General features: G+C 36.7%; 1 long non-coding RNA gene across 3 annotated transcripts in view; it reads left to right on the top strand.

Moving 5' to 3' along the window:
- The first annotated feature begins 1,549 nt into the window (after positions 1–1,549).
- Positions 1,550–25,249, top strand: part of LOC125253356 — an 87,769-nt gene continuing 64,069 nt past the window's right edge. For all 3 annotated transcript variants that reach the window (XR_007181420.1, XR_007181419.1, XR_007181418.1), the window contains exon 1: positions 1,550–1,649. This is a non-coding gene — a long non-coding RNA (uncharacterized LOC125253356). The remainder of the gene's footprint in view (positions 1,650–25,249) is intronic.

Raw genomic sequence — 25,249 nt, 5'->3', positions numbered from 1 at the left:
CCCATCCTGTTCAGGGCCACACCTAATGAATGGAAGTAGAGAAATCAAGGCGGATGATATACGACACGTCATATTTTTAGCAGAGGAGAAGGACAGAGTGAACCTCCAGGGAGTGCTTGATGATCTCGTCCTAAGACTGTGGCCCATTCGCTCGCATTTCCTTTTCTTTCACATCGTAGCTCCATGCATCTGCTCTCTGCAAGAATAATGAGTGAAGAGAGGAAAAGAATACCATGCTGGAAAGAGGACTGTGTGTGTGTTCCTCTGACAAACTGTTGTCCGTAAACAACCTCAAAGATAAACGTCTTCCATCTCATCTCCAAACACACACTTGCACACAAAGAATTTCCCTTCCTGCTTGTTTGAAGAGAGCACTGCTTTATCCCCAAGTCTTCCAGCGGGACCTACTGGGGTGAGTTGGAGGCAACAGAAGAGGCTTTGAAACCATTCCAGAAAAATCATCCCAGACCTGCAGCAGAGCTTAAGAGGACACACACATAAATGTCTCAAAGCTTTGTGGATGATGTGCAGTTTATATTCCTTTTTTGACCAGAAATCAATGTTTGAAGTGAGAGTTTGAAACTCGTCTGAATAATGCCACTGTAAATGTGCATAGTGGACTGATTAAATATGTTTAATTTTGCTCAAATATGTTAAAGGAAGTCGTGAACGTGCCTCAGAGGTTTTATGACTGACAATATCAAAAGAATATTGAACAAATAATGATGAATTATAAATGAAGTCACACTGCCTCCGACCTGTCCTACACCACTCGACCCAAGTCTCAGCCTCAGATAAAGGCAAAACAATGTCGTTATACAGTGACTTTACTTTTAATGTTGAAGGAAGCCATGTTATCAAAATAATCAAATGGCGCAAAGTCGTTAAAGGGTTAGATCACCCAAAAATCAAAATTCTGTCATTTATTACTTACCCTCATGCCGTTCCACACCCGTAAGAACTTCGTTAATCTTCAGAACACAAATTAAGATATTTTAGTTGAAATCCGATAGCTCCGTGAGGCTTCCATAGGGAGCAATGGACACTTCCTCTCTCAAGATCCTTAAAGGTACTAAAAACATATTTAAATCGGTTCATGTGAGTACAGTGGTTCAATATTAATATTATAAAGCGAGAGAATATTTTTGGAGCGCCAAAAAAACAAAATAACGACTTATTTAGTGATGGCCGATTTCAAAACACTGCTTCAAGAAGCATCGGAGCATAAATGTAGCTGAAATCACGTGACTTTGGCGCTCCGAACAGCAGATTCGACACGCTGATTCATAATGCTCCGATGCTTCCTGAAGCATTGTTTTGAAACGGAGCTATCAGATTTCAACTAAAATATCTTAATTTGTGTTCTGAAGATTAACGAAGGTCTTACGGGTGTGGAACGGCATGAGGGTAAGTAAGTAATCATTTTTGGGTGAACTAACCCTTTAATTTCCTCTGTGTAACCAATCATTGTCAGGGCTGACCATATAAGCCAATCAGCTTTCAGTATCACGGCGTCGTCAGACCTCAACCCCTCTTGTTGTTACAACGGAAAATTTTGAATTTAGCCAAAATTATCGAGGAAAAAAGTGAAACCGAACAACAGGGACATATATTATCCACAATGGATTATGAAGTTAATCTTCGAATAGGTGAGTAGATATTAGATAGAATGGAGCTTTCCATTCGTGTATAAATCCGTATTATGATCATCTGTATATGACGCGTTCCGTTGATTTGTGTCAATGTTTGAAGAGACATTAATAACATTATTCATCAGGACTAGGCCTATGTTGGAATCTCAGTAGGGATATTATATGTGTATGTTAGCGTAATTCAACAACAAAAAATTCCCTTGCGGGCCGCAGCTGTTGCTGTCAAGTTTTTTTTTATTTATTTTTTTTTATTGAATTTGAGTTTGAACTGAGCTAATCCAGTCTGTCAACGTCTGTCAAAAGTCTATTTCTGCATGACTAACAAGACCCCATATTAATATAAAATGATACATCAAATGTATTCTGCAAATGAGAGAAGCCCAACAAATAATGGTTAGGTCTGAGTCAAATGAAGAAAATTTCTTTCTCTTATGCTTTCCTCACTATACACCTTTTCCAATGCATACACATAGGCAAACACAAATGCTCAAATTGCTGTGCTAACCATTATTATTATGGCATAAAGAATGGCTGTCGTTTTTATGGGGGCCTGAGACTTACATTTGTTTGAACATTTATTAATGAATACGTTTTTGCAACATCATTCAATGAGTAATGCACCAACCACGGTCCCATATGGTACAGGAAAGTTAAATATTACATTTCACCCTCTGTGCAAAACATTCACAAATTCTAGAATGTACAGCCAAATTGCATTCCTTGTGTGGAGGAGAAATATTAAAGATTCATATTTGCATTTTTGGCTCAAAAGACTCAACTTTTGAACAAAAGTTTCACTCTCCCTGGGTATCTCTAATCTGTGTTACAATGCAGCCAGAAATCTCTGAGTTTACAATCTGTCCAGAAAAATAAAGAGCGATAAAGCCTGGGGCAGGCCATCCGTGTTTATAACTGCATGTATTTCCTCATTTTATTAGCAGAAATAATCAAATCCATATGACACAGAAATGCCCAGATAGGCCATTTGGGGTTTTTTTTTTTCTCTTTTTTTCCCCAATACATTTATATTCTTTATTTGGTCACCTAATTAAAATATTGACAAAAAAAAGTTTTCAGCTGTTCGTTCTGGTTCAGGTAAATTTTTCATTTGTAACTTTTTTGAATATATTGAAATTATTTAAAACATAACATTATGTAGAACATTTTATATTTTAATTTTAACAGCTCATTTTGTGAACACATGCACACATAACTCATATATTTGAGTCAGAACTTGTGACAGCTCGTGGTTACTTAATCTGTGTGTCTATGCATATACAAGTCACGCTCTTATCTCATTGGTTATTTTGAATCCAAATTTAGTTCATGCCGATACATGCATAAATCCAAGAACCTTACATTTTGCGACGAATATAAATCCTTTTTAATCCAATGCATTTAGGGGGATTGAGTGTGAATGTATTGTGCCTTGTTGGTGTTGGTGAATCAGCCAGGGTGAGGTGAGGTGTACCACTGCTCTGGGTTTATTGAGAGCTTGTTATCTATTGGCTTGGAGTGGTTTGTTTCCCAGCAGCATACTTTCACCGGGGTGTATGCTTCTGTTCATGTGCAGTATGATACCTGGCGACTGTGTGTGCGTGTGTACGTGTGTCTATATTTACTGTTCACCAGATGAGCTCTGATCAGGAGATGGACCATAGAATTGAGGTGGGAGGTTTGTGTGTGTGTGTGTGTGTGTGTGTGTGGCTTATTGGGAATTTGAAGTGTGATTGACAGGGGAGAAGTCTATTAGCTGAGATTGTTAACTCCAGGGCACAGTAGAGGCTGTTATCGGCTGCAGACAGCCGTGAAAGGGCCCGGCTGATTCACAGGAAAGCCATTGTGCATTTCAAAGGTGTTGTCTGAGTGATTCGGGTCTGGGCTGACACCACAGAGAGGCAGAGAGAGTGTGAAAACACAGGAGAGAATGTGCTGGAATCCACAATGATCAATGGACGTTTAGACATCCCCATACACCCCCTCTTCCCTCCCGCCCGCCGTCTCTCCAAGGAACTCGTGTGACAGTCGTGGATAGAAAGGCTAGGGTGAAAGGAGAGCTAAATGTTTAAAGTTAAACTGGAGTGATTGAGGCGGTTTGTCTGGCTGCCTGCTCGCATTGGTGTGTGGGCTGTGATTGGCATTACATTGGAGTCATCCTTCTCTAGGATGGCCGCTTGTGTCTGACTGCTGCTCGCGGCAGTTTGTCCATTAGGTGTAGAAAGAATGGAAGTGTACCGCACCTTAATGTAACTTGACTGTGGGATATATATTTGTTGTGAATTTGTGTGCATTAGGTGCATTGGTGGCAGACTTCAAAGTCTCCTCATTTCTTTGGTAATGATAGCATCATTCTTTTGAGCCTGAATCTAGTTTTCCAAAAATTGGTCTGAAAGATTTGTTCACAAATCAGACTGAATAAGTTTGAGTGCTTGTTAAAGGGATAGTTCACCCAAAAATGAAAATTCTATCATTTATTCACCGTCAAGTTGTTCCAAACCTGTATGAATTTCTTTCTTCTTTCTTTCTTCTGCAGTTTGGAAAGACTTGAGGGTAAAATGATGACAGAATTTTCATTTTTGTGTGAACTATTCCTTTAAGGCCTGTTCACACCTAGAATGATAACTATAACGATAACTAAAATGCTTCCCATAAGGTTTTGTGAGACTGCGGTAGGTGGAATATGGTCCCCCAAAATAATATTTTGTACATTTTAAAGTTAAATGCATCAATCTGGTGCACTTTGAGAGAAGAATTAAGAGCTCTAGCCCATAGAAACATAATTGAACAGAATTTAAAAAAAGCATTTTCCTGGAATTTTAAAGGACTCATTTGGGGATTATTTGCTTTAACACTGTAAAACTCATTTTTACATTCAGGAGCAATGCAATAGTGGCCTACCTATTTTCTTCTGATGCCATGTGGCTGTCCAGCTTCCATCTTTCACTGTCTCTGTCTTTTATATTTCACTATCTGTCTCCCATTCTCTGTCTTTAACTCTCTATCTGTGGAACTCTGGCAAGACAACCAATCCCGTGACATCACAGGTTGTAGTACTGCAAAATGAATGAATGAATGACGAATTAATATATAGCACTTTGGGGGCCGTTCACACAAAACGCGTTTTTCCATTCAGCTGCTCTTTTCTATTGTTTTTCAACGTAAACGTGTTAAACGGACGTCTTTAACTGTTGCGCGTGGGTCTCGCATCTTTTGCAGAGTCTCGTGTACGGCACAGCGCTCTAAAAACACTGCGCTCAAGCTAAAAGAAGTTTAACTTAACTTTTTTAAAATCTGAAACTCGCCTCTACGTGTGCGCACTTTGAGTGTGTGCAGATCTGCACCCAGACAACGGCACACGAGTACCAAATTGAGTTCTCTTTTGCCTCTTCTTTCACTAGAATGGTTTAAAATCATTTGAATGTGTAAATTGGCAAGACAAAACACGCAAATGATAATCTTTCACCCTACACTCTAAAAAATACTGGGTTAAATATGGACAAACCCAGGCATTGGGTTGTTTTCACCCAGCCATTTTTTTTCAACCAATTTTGGATTTATTTTTTTAGCCAGCAATATAGTAATATAGTAAAAGGCATGTTTTTACTCACCCCAAATAGGGGCAAATTTGTGGGGTATTTTAAGCTGAAACTTGACCAGACCAGAGACTTATATTACATCTTGTGAAAGAGGGCATAATAGGTGCCCTTTAACCCAAACTGCTGGGTTTGTCCATATTTAACCCAACTTGGGTTGTTTTTAGCCCAGTATTTTTTAGAGTGATGATGGTTAAATTTTGCAACTAAATCACAAATCACATTCGTGCCAAACCGTGAGGTCAACTATGATCCGTTTAATCCCTAATATTTATAAATATGCTACATTCATATTATAGAGTCAACACTGACAGGCACTCACACCTACTATCATTTAGGTTTTCATCTACTTTTTGCTGTCGAGGACAGAACTATCTGACAGTGTTACATTAAAATAATAAATGAGTGCTTTACACACTACTTGGTGTCAGATTTTGTCATATTTATTCTGTTTTATTTTTGTACTGTTGATTATTGTCTCATCCAAATGTTTCTGGCTCTCTTGCCTCCTCTGATAAATCAGCCCTGGATCATTCCTGAACTTCTTCTGACCCTGAGAAATGCAAACGCAGGGTTTTCTAGACGACAAAGAGGGAGAAAGGAAAATGTAGATAGATCTCCTGGACTGGTGATCAAGTGAGAAACAGCTGGGGGTTTTTGTCCTTAAGTTCTTACTTATGCTCATTGTTATGTTTCCTTTGCTACACTGTTTGAATCTACAGTGATATGGCAAAAGAAATAATAATTCATCCGAGTTGTGAGTTTGTAATCTAATTCGAATTTGATGGGATAAGAATCAAATCAGCAAATCATTGGTAAGAAAATATGTTTTCTCTTCATGTGTCTTCGAAGTCTGCACAGAAAACAAACAAAGATTCACAAACAAATTCCCTCTTATGAGCCAGATCTCTTGATGAATTGTTCAAAAAGACTCAGGGGAAAATGGTTTCCATCTCAGGGGCCATTTACACACTGTAAAAAAAATCCCAGTAAAATTTACGGTAAAAAACCGGCAGCTGTGGTTGCCAGAACTTTACCGTAAAAAATACAGTAGCAACGTAAAAAAAAATCTATTAAATTTACGGTAAAATAACGTATTTCATTAACTGATATAATGTTAATTTACCAACCTAATGAAGTACTAATATCTGTTTTGTACCTTTATAATACACTGACAGTCACCAAACACAGTGGTGATGAGAGTCACATGATTAATCAAAGTTCATCACAAGCAGCTTTTCCACAAGCTGAGGAGGACAATACTAATATATAGAAGGTGCACACAGTGTCATTCACACACACACTAAACACCATCATGGTAACATGCATGAAATTTAAAAAATGCAATAAACATTAATTTAACAACATTAGATGTAACATAAAACCCTAATGTACATAACTGATTAGAAAAAAATGAGAAAAACTAAGAAGAAACAGAGTTATTTCAACGAAAATATATCAAATGTGAAGTGTCACGCAGGGAATTGTGGGAAATGTCAATTTACGGTTTTCCACTGTAAATTTTACAATGAATTGTTATTTTTCACTTCCAAAAACTGTGAATTTAACGGTAATTTACCGTAAAATTACATTAAATGTACCGCTAGATCTATTACAGTTATTCACCGTATATAGTACGGACACTTTCTGTAAACCAATTGACAGTTTTTCACCGCAGCATTTTTACAGTATTTTACTGTTAAAATCACGGTCATTTTTTACGTTTGGGGGCCTGGAAATGCAAACTTTTGAAAACTGGTTTCAAAGTTTTTGAAAACGATACCGTCTAGACTACAGAAATGATAATTTGTGAAAACGGTGATGTGTATTGCAGTGATGTTACGTGATGTGTGTATTATATTTTCAGACCAGCACGCCCTTGGGCGCACAAATGGGCGCAAATGCATTTGCTATTTAAACAACGTGGCGCAGGACGTGAAAATGATAACTGCGCCGGGCTGAAACTAGCAAAAAACACTTGCGTCGCGCCTGGTGCCGCATCACGTCTGGTGCCGCATTGCGCCGGGTGTATGATAGGGCCCAAGGTTAGCTATCTGAACAAGCCACACCATGTTTCCTGAACACCATCACGTTCCTCTCTTTGCTATCCCGTTAGCAGCTGAAACATTTCTGCTGTCAACCTTAAGTTAGGGTGTAACTAGCTAATTAATCTTCATTATACTGACTCTAGGCTTGTCTGAATCTCGCGATAATTACTGTATCGGCTTGTCACGCGATATATGGACTTGACCTCAATAATTTTTGGTGACGTGATATTTGGCCTGTCATCCCTTATGGAAAGAAAATATATTTCCCTATATATGAATGATCAATATACTACATGATTTAACAGTATATTTGAAAATATACAGAAAAATATATTGCGTAAATATATCACAATATGTTGAATAATACATAAGGAATTGCCGCTTTTCATATATTGAAAAATATGTGATAATATGCTTACTAATATATCATAATTTATGTAATTTTACGTTCAGTAATATACTTCATAATATATAGATTTATATGTGAACAGATATGGTACTGCATGCATAATTTATTGCAGATATATTGACTCATGCAGTATAAACACATATATGGTAAAATAAATTATGTAACGCATTTCTTATATTTTATAATAATAATAATAATTTACATTTTAAATGTTTCATATTTTCAAGTTAGTTAACAAAAGCACACCGGCATGTATGAAGCAAAGCATGTCAGAAGCCAAGCATGCTGGGATCTAGAAGTCTGTTGTAATCACTGATTGTAACTCACTCCATGAATGTGTGTATATATGTGTGTACAATACATTCACATTTATATGGTAACATGTATGTGCAATATATGTACACAATAAAGGATAAAACTTTATGAATGTAATGCTATTTTGTCTTCATTTATAAATAGTTTATGTGTATCAATATATAGCCATACATGGTCAATGCATATATTGCAGAATATTGAAAAATATAAGCACTAGTTTCCCATGCATGGAAATGTATTATGTATTATATCACATTATATTTTGTAGTATGTTCCCATATATTTTTGTACCGTAAGGGATGTTTACATAAAAATGAGTGGGGCTCAGGCAGCTCCTCCACGCACAGAGCGGACACCATCAGGAGAAGAAAAGGCATTAGTTAAGGCGTTATAGTGTTTTCTTGACAACTACAGGAAGTCAAACTGGACCCGGTTTCAAAGTCGCAATCCACTGTTCCGGTCCAAATATAAATGTGACCGATCAGCATTAGGGCCATTCACAGAAAATGCGTTTTTGCACTCCACTGCGCTGTTTTCTATGGATAGCCATTCCTTAGTTTTTCCATTGTTTTTATGTAGCCTAAATGTGCTCTAGACAGACATGTTTGACCATCGTTGCACCTTTTGCAGTGTCTCGTACGCAAAGTAGTGTGTGTGCACATATGCGCAAAACAAATTTTTAAACATGCAAAGGTATGAATGAAAAACTGACATTGCAGATTTGTTGATTAATAGGGAGGATTCTAGTTGTGTCTTTGTTGTGTCATGTTTCATGCTTGTAGTCAAATTGTCACATCCTTTTGCATCACCTTTTTATAATTGGAGTGTTCTAGTTCGTTCTATTTTTTTGAGTGTGTTTTGTATATCTCTCATATTTCAAGTGTAGATGGCTTAATTTATTATAATGGAACCATTGTAGGTTGTTGTCACATTGTGTTGCTCACTCGCAGTGTACACCAATTGATCATAATGGGTATGTTCTAGTGCTTGCTTGCAGTGTAGACATGTCAAAGTTCAATCTAATTTCGTTGCATCATGTCTCATCGCTTGTAATGGGAACTAAAGTTCACTGAATATCTCTTGTTTTTGTTTGTTGTCATGTTCCTTGCTTGCTTGCACAGAATTCAGTCTAATTCAGTCCATATCATACCATTTATAATGGTTTGTGTTTGTCATGGCAAATTGCTTACTTGCAGTATAGAAGACTTTGTTGATTTATAATAAGAACATTTTTTAGTGTTGTCGTGTAATGTTGGTTGTAATGTGAGCATTCTACTTTGGCTGCAGATGTTGCATACACTCAAAAAAATAACTTGTTGGTCTAACTTAATTCAATTATGACACCTATTTCCACACAGTTGAACTGATTTATTTGAACTTAAGATAGGTTAATTGTACTGATGAGTAAAATTCATGCTAATTGAATGAGATCACACCAGTTTCATTTGACATATTCTGTGAATGTTTCCTGAACATAATTCATTCTTGTTGATCCAACCAGTGCTATTGCAATTCAGACTGGTGCCCTTGTGCAGTGTTGCTCAAGTTTTCTGCACTTTTAAGGAAATGGAAAGACCTGTTAGTGTTTAAGTGTTTAATGTTTAGTTATTTTGAACATTTAAAAGAGTTTGTAGCGTATATATATAAAAAATGTTTTTGTTACCATCATGGTGAAGATGTGCGCTTGTGCTTAGGTTGTGAATAGCTGTTGTACACAGACATACATGTTTCATGACCATTGAGAGGGATAAAGTTGATGACCATATGTAGACTTTTTCATATGCTAAGTAACATTTATAGCATGCAAGTAATGATCAGGTAAAGAACTTCTCATCACTGGCTTTAGCACAGTTAAAGCTTGTTGAGAACAACATAGATTTATTTCATGCAGCCACCCATAGCCTAACCACAAGGTCTACACTTCAGCATAATGGTAACCTCAAAAAAATCGACATAACAAACTCTTTTAAATGTCAAATATAACTGAACATCAAACTTTAAAAGGTATTTCCCTTTACTAAAAACACATTAAACAGCACTTAAGTTCAACATTTACTGTCCTGATCTTTTCCTACGCAAAGCATGCTGGGAACTAGAAATCCACTGCCCAGTTTCAATCAATGCAACATAAATTATTCATGTCATCCCAACACAAATGGTTTAGGTTAACCTAACATTTTGCAAATTTAATTTCATTTAACATAATACAATTGAGTGCAAATGCCAATTAAGTAAAAAACTAAAGATTTGTGTTGGTTCAGCTTATTTTATTTAAATAAACTGAACAAGCAGCTAGAATCATTTTTTTGAGTGTACTTGCAAAGCATATCTAGTACATTTGGTGTATTTTTGATCATACGGAGTGTCGCTTTAGAGCAAGAGAGAACATGCTTTACCATTTGAAATCTTTCCCTTTTTTTGTTCTCGTTTCAAAAAGCATTCAGCGACATGCACAGCGCTTCAAAAATCATTTCCGCGACACAGCAGAGGGATTGAGAGAGACATGCCACTATTTTTCCATGCTCTCCCTGCAGCACAGAGCATACTGTTCTCTAATCAGCTGCTCTCCCTGTGAGTTCGTCTCCACTGATGGCAGAATTGGCTCTCTGGAAGCGAACACTGCCTGCATTTTGTTGACTCTCAGCGGTGGAAAAAGCTTCATAAATTGAGATGCGTTCTCTCCCTCTCCCTCTCTTTGCCTCCTCCCCAAACACATAATCGCTGTAAACAAGCGCGCTGAGAGTGAGTGCATGTGTGATTTGGATGTTGTCATGGTTTATTTTCCCCGGTTAGAGACGCTGCCAGCATCATCGTCATCCTCCCTCGTTCTCTTCCTCTCCCCACACAACCGTCGTAGCAGCAATTTCTCCCGCTGTCACAGCGCAGAGGCGGCACCTCTCTCCCTCTCGCTGGCTGTCCGCCCGGTAATTTCTTTTCATGCAAGCTGCAAATGTTTCTGTTGCTCTGACAGTGGGTAGACAGTAGATTAAGAGAAAGGAATTGCAGAGTGTGGAGGATACAACAGCCCATCCACCTTCAACAGGAACAGACTGACTGCACGCACAAGCGCAGATAAGACATCGGGCTGACTGGAGCACCGGGCCACTGATCGCTGTGTGATTTCACCCTGCAAATGCGACGGATGCTATCCCACAATCATAAAGTGAACTGAAAAGCTGAATGCTTTTATTAGACTCTATAAACATTAGGCTTGAGTACATTAGGCTGAGTTTTTTACACAGCTGGTGTTATACATGTACTGCCCAACTCTCTCATACTCAACCAATATTGTCTTTCGTAAAAGGGTCCTTCACGCCATCTAAAGTGGCCCCAAAAGCTATTTTGACAACTATGGCAGTCTTAAAAATTTGTGAATGCCTTTGCATGAAATTATGAATTATCAAACAAAGTTGTGGTCGACCAATATATATATATTTTTTTTCTTGATGCTGTTGATGCAAATATCTTAACAGGGTGGCCTTTGGCAGATAAAAAGCTGCTCCATAATTAATCGTTAAAAGATGGCGATCTCGATTCAGACACCCATCCTAAATGACAATGATTCAGCTATGTCTATTAAACCTTTGACAAAATCACACCAGAAAATTCAAATCTGCACTTGAAGTTTCATTGAAAATTTCATTTCAAAAGGTATGTCCGCCTGTGGTCCTCAAGAAGAGAAGATGTGGTTTTCTGGATAAGGATGTGAAAAGTCAGTGGTTAAAATTACCACAGCAGTATAACCTGATGCACCGATATAAAAATGTTGTCCGATACCGATAACCGATAATTCTTTATATTCTTTATATTTTGAATAACCGATATATTGGCCGATATAAATCAAAGTTTTTTTTTAAATATTTTTTGAGAGTCTGATTACAAAAACAAAAGTTTCACAATTAAAAGCTATGTCCCAAGCACACAGTTGTAATGTTCTCATTATAATTTTATTTAGTTTGTATGACAGACTTGCGCTGCACATTGCACTTAACTGTATTTTCCTTTTTGAAGTGATTTCAACCATATTTTAAACAAGTAAGTATGATTAATAAATGATGTATATATTTTCTACCAGATGTTCAAAATATGTAGTTTTGTGTTTTATATTGTTTAGGTCTATGGCTAACATATTACTGTCTTACTGATATAGTTCTGCTAATCAGCTGTGGGCCCACTATTAACTAAAATTGTATCCATTAATTCAGATTGTCTGTTCTTATTACTTTGAGTAATGATAAAGAACAGAGCAAGTATTTTTTACAAACTTTAATGTTACATCAGTCATTCACATTGGTGCTCAGCTAATGTATGCGCTGTTATTGATACAGTTAATGATACAGTTTCCACATGTGCTCTGCAATAAATTAGAAATATACACATTGGTTTGTTGATGGACATACACTTGTTAATGCTGATGGTGAGGAATTACAGTTGCAACATCTCATAATGTACGTCAAACTGAGTAGCGTATCTCTGAGAAATGTCCTGCTCAAGTCATCCTTGTGATGGAGGTTCGTGTTGAATAACTAGTTCCAGTGTTATATCATCGGACTCGCACTCGCATTGATATGGTAAACTCAGCAGCATAGTTACTGTCTTTACTGACTCCGGGTCTGAAATTCAGTTATGGCATTTCGTTTCCAACACGCTCTGTAGCGGTAGACCAATCACAAATCAGCAGTAGACCTATCTGGCCAATCAGAGCAGAGTATGCTTTCAGAATGGAGGGATTTAGAATTCTCATTTGAGAATCGTTGAAAATGTGGTGATGTGCATTGTATATTATGAGAAAGTGAAAGCGTTTTTTGACCTTTGATGCATGTAAACCTGTTATAGGAGACCTCCAAAACAAATTAGGAGGAACCTTTAAAATAGCATAACATTGAATTGAATTTAATTGAATTGAATTGAATATACTTTATTGTCCCACTGCTGGGTAATTCATCTTGGACAACCATGACATAGCCAGTACAACATTAATACTCACATAAACAGTACAAACATAATAAATTATTAATAACCACAAGCCAGATAAAGCAACAATACCCTACCTGTTCATTCATTTAAGTAATTCCCTATTAAATAGTTTGACTGCAGCTGGCACTTTAAATGTGTGAATGTCTTTGCATGATATTATAAAATATCAAACCAAGTGGCAGATATTTTAAAGGAAGTATATGGACACTTTGTATGCAGAAGCCAATTGATTTTATATTTTGTTTCTATAATTCAGTTTAAAAGACATTTTAAGTGTGATGTGGCTAAAAGTGTCCCAATATACCTTTTTTGGGCCACTGTATGTTAAATATGAAAATGCTAGTTTTTGGTTGTGATGTTGTTACTTTCTATATTAATTAAACTTAATCTTATCAAAAGACATTTACATATACAGTAAGAAAGATAGATGGTTCATAGAGAGGGTGGAAAGGATATGTAAAACTAAATATAATTTTTAGTGCAATAAACTCTGACTAACCTAATAAGTGGTCCTTAGGGAGGGAATTATGTTATGACCCCTTTAAGATAGACACAGTAAATGTGTAATTCAAAACAGTTAATGATCATGAGTCAGATTCTTGAGTTTTCTCATTGTGTTCCTACTAAGTCGTTTCCAGCGCGCCCACTCCATCATAAAGATCTATGCGGATGTACAGCATCAGCCTCCGGCTCATGTCCCGTGGGTCATTTCATTCAGCAACCACAAATAAACTTAGCTCTCTTTCTGAATCTCCAATGAGGAATAAAAAGAGGATTCTGAGATATATTTAGTTTGATTATATAGCGAAGTGTGCCCGCAGTTTTTTTTTTTTTTTCTTCCTCTCTCTCTGAACAACTTTGGAAAGCTCAGCTCTGGTGTAATGCGTTCGCCATGTCCAATTCTCAAAAGGCAAAACGCTGTAATCTGAAGAATTTATAAGCGACAGTACAGCATTTGTGTGCTGGTATTTACACAGTCGTCTTCATAAAAACTCTGAAATATTCAATGACATTTCAAATCAAGCGTAGCCTTAAACATCCAATTTACTGTCACAATAACTCAGGGAGGTGCAAGGAAACGAATAGAGAGTGTAACTATGACAACATACGTATGTGTGGACGCATGGGGTGAGATTCAATATAGATGGCAGGATGCAAGGATTTGGCTGAAATGAACTTGTGGCGGGGAGGGAAATGAAAGTAGCGATGGGTGGAATGAGTAAACGTGTGGGTCCATTTCCTCACGCGGCAATGGGATGGATCCCTAGATTAAAGCTTTATGTGGGAAAGAGGGGATGTGGGCCATGGCCTGGCAGAGACGATAAGAGAAGGCCTACCCTCACATCTCGGCAGATGCATTATTGATCAAGACTACTGGTAGCTGAGGGGTTCTCCCATACGGGCTCGGCCCCTCTGGTTGTGGGGCTTTGCAGAAGGATGGAGACCTGCTGGAACTATCATAGGCTTTTGATGTTATTACCTGCACTCATCCGTTAAAGTGCACATGGAATTTGATCTGTGTCCAAGTTCTGAAGTTTTGTAAATGAAATTTGATGATGTTTTTAAAAAATGATTGTCATCCCAGAAGGAAATTTTGTTGTTCAGAGTTTCTTTCATAGTTCTTACTTGCACTACTAATTAAAAGTTGGGGTCAGTTAGAAGTAATTAATACATTTATTCAGCAAGGATGCATTAAATTGACCATAAGTGACGGTAAGGAAATTGATAATAGATTTCTAAAAGATTTCTGTTTAAAATAAATTCTGTTCTTTTGAACTTCCGGTAACATTGTCATTAATGAATAACTAGGAACAAAAGAGTAACGCATTATTAACACTCTAGTAACTACTATTAACTTAAAAGAAACTCTTATTAACAAATTATTAAGTAATAGTGCTTAATCAAATGTGGTAGTTCACTATTAGCTAATCAATAACTACTATTTTTTCATACCTCCCAGGGACTAAGAACTACTATATAAAGTTTCATAATTAACATGAATAATGCATAATGTATAATTAATTCTGGTCACACTTTAGGGTCCAATTCTTGGTCCAGTTCTCAGTTCATAACTATTAACTATGACTTTTACCTCAATAAACTCCTAATTATTGCTTATTAATAGCTAGTAAGGCTGTTATGTTTAGGAATAAGGTATGCAGAATATGGTCATGCAGAATAAGGCATTAGTATGTGCTTTATAAGTACTAATACACAGCCAATATCCTAGTAAAATGCATGTACTAGCACCTAGTTAATAGTGAGAATTGGACCTCAAACTAAAGTGTTACATTAATTCTAAAGTGAAGATCATGGTAACCCACTAGTAATGACTCAAGTATTACCAAATCCTTCAGAAGGAATTAGTAATTATTTGAATCAGTATTCTATAGTGGAAAAATGATAACTCTAGTATGACTTAAGTCATTGTAAGCTTTTGAGGTTTTTGTATGTTTTTGTGAGGTTTTGGATAGTAATGACTCAAGTATTACTACATCCTTCTAAAGGAACTAATTATTTGGAACAGTATTCTAAACTGAAAAGCATGATAGCTCCAATGACTGAAGTCAATGTAAGCTTTTGAGGTTTTTGTAAGGTTTTGCGTAGTAATTCCTTCCGATGGATTTTGTAACACTTGAGTCATTACTAGTAGGTTACCACGATCTTCACGTTAGAGTATTGATCCAAATAACTGGTAATTCCTTTAGAAGGATGTAGAAACACTTGAGTCATTACTATCCAAAACCTCACCAAAACCTCAAAAGCTTACAGTGATTTCAGTCATTCCTAGGGAATTATCATGCTTTTAACTTTAGAATACTGATCCAAGTAATTAGAAATTCCTTCTGAAGAAGTTGTTAATACTAGAGTCATTTCTAGTGGGTTACCATGGCCTTCACTTTAGAATTAATTATACATTATGAATTATTCACATCAATTATGAACCTGTATATAGTAGTTCTTAGTAGTCCTCTGGGAAGTAAGAAAAAAAATCCTAGTTACTGATAAGCTAATAGTGAACTACCACATTTGAGTAAGCACTATTACTTACTAATTCTTTAATCAGAGTTTCTTGTTAGTTAATAGTAAAATGTTAATGGTGCGTTACTCATTTGCTCCTTCCATTGTATGGCCAGCAGCAGCCATATCACCCTGTAGTCCAAGACTGGTTGCCCACTGAAGCCAAGCAGGGCTGAGCCTGGTTAGTACCTGGATGGGAGACCTCCTGGGAAAAACTAGGTTGCTGCTTGAAGAGGTGTTAGTGAGGCCAGCAGGGAGTGCTCACCCTGTGGTCTGTGTGGGTCCTAATGCCCCAGTATAGTGATGTGGACATTATACTGTCAAAAAGCACCATTCTTCGGATGAGACGTTAAACTGAGGTCCTGACTCTCTGTGGTCGTTAAAAATCCCAGGATGTCCTTCAAAAAGAGTAGGGGTGTACCCCGACATCCTGGCCAGATTTGCCCATTGGCCTCTGTCCATCATGGCCTCCTAATCATCCCCATATACTGATTGGCTTCATCACTCTGTCTCCTCTCCACCAATAAACTGGTGTGTGGTGGGCGTTCTGGCACAATATGGCTGCCGTCGCATCATCCAGGTGGATGCTGCACATTGGTGGTGGTTGAGGAGATTCCCTCAACTATATATGCAAAGCGCTTTGAGTACCCAGAAAAGCACTATATAAATGTAACTAATTATAATTATAATTATTATTATTCCAGTTTAGTTATTCATTAATGATGGAACAGTATTCTAAAGTGTTACCGAACTTTGTGTTACCGAACAGCATAATGGCTGATTCAGCTTTGTCATCACAAGAATAAATTACATTTTAAGTATATAAAAATCGAAAACATATTTTACAATATTACTGTTCTTACTGTATTTTTGAGCCTTGGTGAGCATTCTAACATTCTAACACAAAAAAAAAAAAAAATCTTACAGACTACAAACCTTTGAAAGGTAGTGTAAATCTTTGTCTTTGTGAACTCTGTCTCAGATGTTTCTGCTAAATACTTTAGTAGAAATAAAATGAGACATTTGTGAAAAAGAATTAAAAGTGTAGAGCTCTTGCACTCACACAGTTTGCACTCAACATTTGGTCTTCATTTTGTCCAGTTGCTGTTAAGGAGAAATTGAGATATCACATTTTTTCTTATTGGATGAAGTACAAGGTAAATCTAGATTTCAGATATGATTTTTCAATTCTGTTTAACCCTCTGGAGTCTGAGGCTGATTTGGGGCTTGGAGAAGTTTTGACATGCCCTGACATTTGTGCTTTTTTCAGTTGTTCATAAACATATAAATGACAAAAGTGTCATTACACTGTATTCAGCACAAACTAGGCTACAATAATATGTGAGGAACATGTATGTACATGTTTGTATTTTTGAAGGAATAATGTTTATGCGTGGTTATTGAAAAAACAAAAAACTTAAGTCACTGAAATAAGGCCAAAAAAAGTATATTAAATCTGTGTTCACAAGACTTCTGGGTATTGGAGGTTGTAGACTAGAGTTTTTGCTTCAGAATTATGTAAAACTCCTTCATATAAAACAATATATTGATTTAGTTTTTGTAAGACACTTTTTGTCAAGAAACACAGTATGCGTGGAGGCATGAATCTGCATGAATAATGGGCCATTTACACCTGAGAAGACAAAAGAATCACATAATAATGACCTGAAATGACTTGCATATTAATGAGGCCTTTCAGTCAGGTAGGCTGTGAAAAAAACCCTCTGTAATAATGTCTCAGCTCATCATAAACAGCAATACTGTGAAATATTATTACAATTTAAAATGATGGTATTCTATTATATTCTTTAAAATATAATGTATTTCTGTGATGCAAAGTGTCTGAACAATTATGTTACCTCTATGGCATTTCATATAGGCTTTTAGCTTAAAAGCATGCACATTTGGAGAAATATTGATGGATTCTTATATATTTATTTTCTATACTGAGAAGTAATATTTATTGTCATCACTATGAGTGCTGGATACTGTGTTTTCAATTCATACTTGCAGCCGGAGGGCGCTCTGTACACCTTTAGGCCACAAATTCATATAAAGAAGAAAAGGACATTTCAGGAATGGTGTTTTCAATTCATACTTGCAGCCGGAGGGCGCTCTCTGTACACCTTCAGGCCACAAATTCATATAAAGAAGAAAAGGAACTAGGATCTAACGGCATGTCTTCTAGAGATCGCTAACCATGGCTTTAACATCCAAATAAACACTTTTCAAGACAATAAATACACGATTGAGACGATGAATGCATGTATTGCCTCTGAATTTGCGTCTGAATAGCGCTGGCTCCGTGGGCGTGGCCGCATTAGCGGGTAATGAGCTGAATCTCGGACTTCTGACATGGCTCTCTTTTCATACAGATTACATAAACACAGAATGTTTGTTTTCGATTTGACTTGCACGATTTAAAACCTGACATTCCAATGTTTCTTTAGACATAAGTGTCATTTTTTTTGTCATTAGTATTCATAAGTTACAGTTCATTTTCTGAGAACTGTCAGATTGGACTTCGTTCAGAGGGAGAGGAGAGATCACGCATCATGTTAGTTTTCTTTATTTTACGAAAAGCACAACATTGTGTTTTTACTCTGAGTGTACACAAATAAAAGAAGACATTCTATAGTTTCAATTGATATATTACTTATGTCTCTATGACAAGAAATGACAGAGTATTTTAAGTCTGTTTTGCTGCAATGTGAAAAAAATCCTGCAAAACGCGCCGGCGCGTTTTCGGACCTCAGGGAGTTAAATAAATAAATAAATAAAAACTCTGTGCTCCAAGCAGAAGACAAAGAAAAAAAACAAAAAAAAAACAACAACTCCAAAATAGTTTAAAAGCTCCAGGTACTGTCGAGCAACCTTGGATTTTAACTAGTGTAGAAAGTTATGAGGAGCTCAAAACAATCTTTTAAAAGTTATCATTTCTGTCCCATAAAGTGTGTGCACGTAAAAAGAAAGTAAAAAGTTTTAAAGGAGATCTGTAACAGAGGTCTAATCAGACTCAAGGTGTCAGTTTCTCTGTCTTTTTACACTTCCTCCTTCTCTTTCTCTCCCTCTGTCTCCCTCTTTCTCTCTCTCACTTTCTGTCTGGGAGAGTGTGCTAAGATGCATTTTTCCTGTTCCGAGGCTCTTGGCTTTCCCTAGATTAATTGAACAGACCCAGCTGTGCTTTAATTAGTGTTAAAAGATCAATGATTTTCGATACAGAGATGTCTGCTCTTAACCCTTTCCTGCCTGCCATGTTTTTTTCATGTTTTTTTTAAATTTCCCATGATCCCTCTATCTTATCAGTTTGGTTCTCACTATCAGCAACCTATAATTCTGAGCATATTTAAATCTGTTGGCATGACTTTCGAATCCCATGGCCTGATGACATACAAACACATGCACGAATCACAAGATGTTGCTTTGCTTCTCGCCAGGACAATAAATGTTCTTTTGGCAACAAATCTAATGACAATTAAAAAGAGTTAATTATTTCTGCCACAATGATCAAGAGCATGTTAGGCATGAGGAAGAGGGAGCGTGTGCAAGGAGATTTCCTTTTAACCAGTGTAAAGCCTGAGGCATAGTTAACTCTCTGAAGGATTCTTTCAAAGCTCTACGATTAATATAAATATAGTAGGATGCTTACAACAATGAATGACACCCATCTATTCTAGGCCCTATCTATTTTCTAAATGCATGTTATTGATCTTATTGTGAATGATTATGCCTTTTGTATATGATTTTTTGATGTCGTAACGTTTAATCAAAATGTGATAACTCGATTTTCTGGTGAAAATGACAGACTTATCTATCTCTGGTGACGTATGGTGGACTTCTCCAATCATTTCGTCTGCTTGCATTCATTTTTGAGCACAACGGTTACATCTCGAAATCCAATTAACATCCAATAGATAGAACCAAGATCTGTAGCTTTTGTTTTGATCATGATATGGCAATTGTTCATGCAAAAATGAAAATGATCTTTATTTTCTCACCCTCATTCCAAATCCACAAGTTTCATTTTGTACACTATAAAAATGATTTCATAATTATATTGTGATTAAAACAGATAAAAGTATGTTTTGCAAGAAAATACTATTTCAGTCTTTCTACTTCAAAATTTCACATTTAATTCAGTTGTTTCCAAGTAAATCCTACACCTTTTTTTGTTTGTTTTTTTGTTCAGTGTAGAATAGATAAGGAGAGATTTAAGTAATTTACTGATAATCTTTCCCTCCAAGTTTAAATATTTAGATTCACTAATAAAATGGTCGCATTTATAGTTACATTTTGTTCTGTTTTTCACACAAGCTGTATGGTGTCAGAAGACTTGGAATATAGTAATATGGACTACTTTATGGTTCTTTAAATTATTCTTTTTTTGGACATTGACAGCACCTGATCACTGTATACTTTCATTATATGGAAAAACAGCATGAACATTATTCAGACTTTATCTTTTGAACAACTAGAGTTGTCAAAAGTACCGACTTCAGTACCAAGTCGGTACTGAAATTTTAAAAAATTTGACGATACCAGCATTTCCCCCTAGCATGTTGAGCGCATTCTTAAACATCTCTGATTGGCCATTGTATTCACGGACTCAACAGATATGTCTGTAATTGGCTACAATTATCAACGCTTCAAAAACATGTTGTAATTAGAAATCTTTGACGCTCTTCACCGAGTGCTTACACAGATACGTACACATGGGAGCGATTGAAAGCAGGCATCTGATAGAGGCCTGCTTTCAAACGCTCCCTGTGTATCTGTGTAAGCACTCAGCGAATTGTAATTGTGAATCATTGTAGCCAATCACAGACATATTTCTTGTGTGCATGAACACAATAAAGTGCCCCATGGATGACGCATTTTTGTATGCAAAACCCGGAAGCGAGTTAGCATTTTAGGACTTCCGGTTCCAATGCCGTAAAGTCAATGGGTTTTTTGAATGGCTTTTTGCGAAATCGCCTGAAATAAGGTCTGTGGTTAACAAAGCCTCTAAATACTTTCACGTTTTGATCTATGACATAAAACACACCAGTTATAACCCACTTGTGATTTTTTAAACTTTTACTGTGTCTTAAAATCGGCAGTTGCTAACAAGTTGCTAAAATTGACTACTTCCTTTGGCGGGGACTTTAGACGTCATCATTAAAAACGGGACATTTGGACAGCATTTCTCATGAAAAAGTGGATAAGTATTCATACACAGCACAGATCATAATCAGCGAGCATGTTTTTAAATAAAGTTGTTTTTTAAATACAGTTTGAGGAAGCTTGGTGGTGACGACGTTGATCCGCGACCATGGTGTGCTGTAGCCTTTTATATCTGACGACTTTATTTAGGCTTCAAAATCTATACATGTTGTGTTAACTTGTAAAGATTATCTTGATAGACAAAACGTGTAAGTGTCATAACCCTTCCGGGTTGGCCTACAAAAACGCGTCATCCCTGGGGCACTCTATGGCCAATCAGAAGTGTTTAAGAATCTGCTCAACAGCGCTCAAGATGCTAGAGGGAAATGCTGGTATCGTCACATTTTTAAAATTTCAGTACCGACTTGGTACCAAAGTCAGAATTTAATTAGCTCCTGTGTAAATTCCCGTCACACCCCCAAACCCATCCCCCCCCCACTATGTCTTCTGCTTGTTCACCTGACTTACACCAAGGCCTGTCCTGCTACAACATAATGCCATTCTATGTGTAAGTGAGTAAGTGTGTGTGAGAGACAGAAGGGAATGTGACCCACTGTATTTTGTGTGAGGGTCTGATGGATGTGTGGTGACACATTCACTTGAGTCCAGATCCATCATGGTAACTGGAGACGCTACAGACGCAGGGAAATTAAAAGTGGAGCACTGAGTGGCAGGGGCCAATGGCTGAGGCTAAATATGGACTCTGCCAAATAATTACTCTGGTGATTGGCCAAAACACCTTCAGATCATCTGCACCGAGAGTTTCTTAATGACTTGCATTGTTTGTGATTTCCAGAAAAGCTTAGGGATTATTCAGGTAGAATTCAGATCTTTTAACACCATTACAATTAACAGTTTAAGTTTGGAAGTAATGTGCTTTTGCGGAGCCATAAATTTTATGGTGAATGAGAATACGTGCCCTCATGAGATTTTAAACGCCATTATGACATATGTTACACAACAGAGGCTAGTTATTGATTGACCAGAACAGGCATAAGAAAGAGGGGTTAACAAACGTGCTTTTTGAAGTTGATTCAAAGTAATTCAGTGACTCAAGCATACCTTGGATAAAACTTTATCTGTTTTCACTCAATTCGCAACATTTGGTTCAGGTTACAGAGAGGCCACTTGCCATGTCAAAGGTTTATAAAGCTGATGGATCAGCAAAAAATATATATTAATCAAACATTGAATAAATAAAGTGATATAGGGGTCCAAACTAGTCTGTTGCAGCAGTTTTAGATTATTTACAGTATATATATTTGCTGACACAGCTGTCTCAGGTTCAATTCAACTTAAGTCTATGACTGCCAAAGCGCAATGTCACCAAAAATCATGTCATATTTCTGTATAAAAGGTGTGTGCGAATTGCGAATGCACTGTATGTGTATATTGGAATAAATATACTCTTGTTTTGAAGAAGAAAAGGAACATTACATTTTTTGCTTCTTTTGATTTAATAATTCATCCATAAAATAGTTCTATCCAAAGAATGCACAGAATAATAAATCAGCAAAGTGGTAGAGGGAAAAGCTGCCTGCATTATCGGTTCTTTAGATGTTCTTTAGTCCTCACTGTGGGTGTATGAGAACACGTCAAAGCAACAGGCATCAATCCCAGTATAATAGTTGAAACATGCTCTATGATATGCAAATACGTAAAATAATGCAAGCAAACTATGAAAGGAAAATTATTGCAGTGTATTATTAAGACCTTGTGGAGGGTCTTAGAGTGTTTCTTTGTGGTGTGGTCTAATTCATAATACTATATTTCATCATGTTTGTACATTGTTTTGAAGATATTCATGTAGATTAAAGCACATATCAAATGATATTTGACGTTGCTACAGTATGTAATATGTTTTACACAAGAACAAGTAACTCCAAGAATGACGTTGCTAATATATATAGTTGATTATATGTATGATTTATAGTGAGTCATAACCTTTTAGCAGCACTTCATATCCAGTCGTTTATACGAAGGAGGGGTGCTGAGATCTGTCAATACTTTCCACATGTTAAACAGAAACATTTTCATTGTCTCAGCTCTAATGTGCTTGAACCGAATTGCAAAACAGCTCAATAGCACAGAATTGGCTTTTTATGTAATGTTATGACCATAAATGATGGAGTCATAAACCCTGGGTGAATGCTTAAGTGTTTGAATTATTGTCATAATCATCATTACTTCGCTGTGTGTAATGTGTATTGCTAGAGATGGCAGAACAAAATTTGAATTTGTTATCAGTGAAGGAAGCTCTATTCTTGGAGCCGAGACCTTATTCATGAAGAGAGCGACGCTGCGTTTCTGATCCTGGATCAGAGCTCATCTCTCGCTTTCTCCTTTTTTTCTCTCTCTCTGTCGCTCTCTCTCCAATCTCCCCCATTTTGCTCTTCGCCCAACTCTACGGGAATCTTTCCTATCCAATTTTCTCCTTTCTGTCTCTTCTCTCTGAGTGCAGAGTTTAGATTTGGTGACAGAAAGCTTCATAAACTATTTCCTCCCCCTGCCGTCGAGCCATTTTGCCCCGGTAGTGTGTGAACGCCATTCCAATTTCCCGAATCCATACTTCACAGATATTTCTTCCTCCTTACTGCGCTTGTCTCGTAACCTTTCCTTCCCTCTCTCACTCTTTCTCCATTCTTGTTACAGTACCTGTCTGGAGATTGTTCTTGTCTCATTGCAGTGTAGTAACACTAGATAGTTATGTCCCCACCAAGGCTGGTAGTGTGTTGGCAATTTACTCCTGTGTACCAGGATCCTCCACTGCTGCATGTAGATGTCCTCTGATCATCTGATCTCAAACCTTGCTTGTTTATACTGTATATCCTGTCGTAAGGAAAATAATCTGCACTGAGAAAAAGGTCTAGTGAATAATATAGAAAAATAATTTAATTTTTTGGTTTACTTACTGTGTTCTAGCTACATTGAGGAACATGAATATTGCATCTGGATGCAGCTTTTCAATTTTGATTTTTTTACTGGCTCTGGGGCATGAATTAACTTGATTTTGTGGTCATGTTTAGTAATTTATTATCTTGTGATTTCAGGATGTGTTTATTCCTCTCAGTTAGTTGATTGTTACTCTTTTGCATTTTGTGTACCAACTGTTGAGGTCCCTGTGTGTCATTGTAAGGCATTACATTTTTTTTGTAGTGATGGACCAGTGTAGCAGACAACCAATTTTTTAGCTATTTTGAGATTATTTCTGTTGACTGATAACCGTTCACTTGTCATGATTATTAATAAAATCATATGGGCCAATCAATCAATTTTTTCTTTTATTTTATTTTTTGTCTTTTGTCTCTTGACAGAGTTTTCAACAATTAAAGACAACAACTCCGTGACATTAAAATTTCCCATAGATACCATATGAGTAGGCAACATGCTATATAGATTCTTTTTAAGATAATATGCCTTCTTAGGGCACGACCACCTTAGCGAAATTTCATTGAAATAGACAGAAAAAACATTGTCCATTGTCACTTGCACTGTAAAAAACAAAAAAACAAACAAACAAAAAATCATAAAAAATGGTCAAATGACTGGCAGAAACAAAAACCATCAAATTAAAGAAAAATATCTTAATTTAAACAAGGAAAAAAAGTAAAATAACATTATTTTTCACTAAAACTTTTAATGAAAGTTCCTGTAAAAATTGTTTTTGCGCTTTATTTGAATTACAATATTCTATTTTAATTTTACGGTTTTTGTTTGGCAGCCATAGCTGCCAGTCATTTACCATTTTTTATGAGTTTTTTTTTTTTTTTCTTTTTTTTTCTTCTTTCAAGTGTATATAGCAATGCATGAAGCACCACTTGTACAGAACTAATTTTTAAACCAAGCAGCTTTCTTTTGGGCAATGCTGCAAATTTGCTTGACCGACTTGAACACGAACAGAATCTGTGCGGGGAAGTTTTTTACCCTCGTGTCTAACTTGCAATCTTGAATGATGAATAATGAAGGCAGATTTTTTTATTTGCACATACATTTGCCAAACACTTGGCAAACTAAATCAGGTCATGCATTCCC

The sequence above is a fragment of the Megalobrama amblycephala genome, linkage group LG18 (assembly GCF_018812025.1).
Source record: "Megalobrama amblycephala isolate DHTTF-2021 linkage group LG18, ASM1881202v1, whole genome shotgun sequence".
Taxonomy (NCBI): Eukaryota; Metazoa; Chordata; class Actinopteri; order Cypriniformes; family Xenocyprididae; genus Megalobrama; species Megalobrama amblycephala.
The sequence above is the reverse complement of the archived record's forward strand: the minus strand, read 5'-3'. Positions and strand labels throughout refer to the sequence as shown.